Below are 2,500 nucleotides of genomic sequence, written 5' to 3'. Positions count from 1 at the left end.
TGTAAGTCGTCCTGGATAAGGGTGTCTGCTAAGAAATACAGTGGCTCTCAAAAGTATTCACCCCCCTTGGACTTTTCCACATTTCATTGTGTTACAACATGGAATCAAAATGGATTTAATTGGGAGTTTTTGCCACTGATCAACACAAGAAAAGTCCATAATGTCAAAGTGAAAAATAAAATCTACAACTTGTTCTAAATTAATTACAAATATAAAACAGAAAATAATTGATTGCATAAGTATTCACCCCCTTTGCTATGACACACCTAAATAAGCTCTGGTGCAACCAATTGTCTTTAGAAGTCACATAATTAGTTGAATGGAGTCCACCTGTGTGCAATTAAGGTGTTTCACATGATTTCAGGTTAAATACACCTGTCTCTGGGAGGTCCCACAGTTGGTTAGTACATTTCCTAACAAAAACTACATCATGAAGGTGAAGGAACATTCAAAGCAAATCCGGAATAAGGTTCTTCAAAAGCACCAATCAGGGGTAGGATATAAGAACATTTCCAAGGCATTGAATATCCTCTCAGAGCACAGTAAAGTCCATTATTAAGAAATGGAGAGAATATGGCACAACTGTGAATCTGTCTAGAACAGGCCGTCCTCAAAAACGGAGTATCCGGGCGTATAGGGCACTAGTCAGGGAGGCCACCAAGAGGCCTATGGCAACTCTAAAGGAGTTACAGTGTTCCACGGCTGAGCTGGGAGACACTGTGCATATGGCAACAATAGCCCGGGTGCTTCACAAAACTGGCCTTTATGGGAGAGTGGCAAAAAGAAAGCCATTGTTGAAAAGAACTCGCATCAAATCTCGGCTAGAGTTTCCCAGAAGGCATGTGGGAGACTCTGAGACCAAGTGGAAGAAGATTCTATGGCCTGATGAGACCAGAATAGAGCTTTTTGGCCACAACGCTAAGCGCTATGTTTGGCGCAAGCCTAACACCGTACATCATCCTGAGAACACCATCCCTACCGTGAAGCATGGTGGTGGCAGCATCATGCTATGGGGATGCTTCTCTGCGTCAGGGCCTGGAAAGCTCGTGAAGATAGAGGGCAAAATGGATGCGGCAAAGTACAGAGAAATCCTGAAGGAAAACCTGCTGAAGTCTGCAAGAGACCTGGGACTTGGAGAAGATTCATCTTCCAGCAGGACAATGACCCCAAACATACAGCCAAAGGCACACTGGAGTGGCTTAAAAACAAAAAGGTCAATGTCCTGGAGTGGCCCAGTCAAAGCCCGGACCTCAATCCAATTGAGAATATGTGGAAAGAGTTGAAAATTGCTGTTCACCAAAGGTCCCCATCCAACTTGACGGAGCTTGAGCAATTTTGCAAAGAAGAATGGGCAAAAATAGCAGTGTCCAGATGTGCAAAGCTGGTAGAGACTTATCCAAATAGACTCATGGCTGTAATTGCTGCCAAAGGTGCCTCTACCAAATATTGACTCAAGGGGGTGAATACTTATGCAATCAATTATTTTCTGTTTTGTATTTGTAATTAATCTGTGGAGAAGATCTTCCCTGTTTTTCAACATTTACTTTTCAAAACGAACATTTGTCATTCAAAAGTCCAACAGCATAATGCAAGGAGAATGGCTAATTCATTAGGAACAGTCATGTTGAAGACAGTACCAGTTTCAAATGATTAAAAACTGGGAAACTGTTTGAGAAAAGAAATATATAAAATAGTTTATTTAAAAATATTTAATATATACACATTTTTTTAAGAAATACTGTTCCAATGGTCATTTCAAATGTGCTGCGAGTTTAAAATCGTCTGGAAATTAAACACTGATGCCTTTTTTAATTGTATTGTTTTTGAAAAAAGTTGAAAGGCTGGGAGAATCTTCTGTGGAGAAGATCTTCCCTCCCTTTCAACATTAATTCTCAAACTGAATGCAGTAGGGATTCAAGGAAATGCATGCACATGGATTAGGGAGTGGTTAACATGTAGAAAACAGAAAGTACTAAATAGAGGAGAAACCTCAAAATGTAGTGAGGTAGCCAGGGGTGTACCTCAGGGATCACTATTAGGTCCTCTGCTATTCCTAATCTACATTCATGATTTAGATTCTGGTATAGTAAGCAAGCTTGTTAAATTTGCAGACGACACAAAAATAGGAGTGGCGGCAAACACTGTTGTAGCAGCAAAGGTCATTCAAAATGATCTAGACAGCATTCAGAACTTGGCAGACACGTGGCAAATTACATTTTAATAGAGAGAAGTGTAACGTATTGCACACAGGCAATACAAATGGGCATTATAAATATCATATGGGAGATACTGAAATTGAAGAAGGGATCTATGAAAAAGACCTAGGAGTTTATGTTGACTCAGAAATGTCTTCATCGAGACAATGTGAGGAAGCAATAAAAAAGGCCAACAAGATGCTCGGATATATTGTGAGGTGTGTTGATTTTAAATCAAGGGAAGTAATGTTAAAACTTTACAATGCATTAGTAAGACCTCACCTAGAATACTGTGTTCAGTTCTG

The sequence above is a fragment of the Acipenser ruthenus genome, unplaced genomic scaffold (genome assembly GCF_902713425.1).
Source record: "Acipenser ruthenus unplaced genomic scaffold, fAciRut3.2 maternal haplotype, whole genome shotgun sequence".
Taxonomy (NCBI): Eukaryota; Metazoa; Chordata; class Actinopteri; order Acipenseriformes; family Acipenseridae; genus Acipenser; species Acipenser ruthenus.
Note: the sequence above shows the minus strand (reverse complement) of the source record.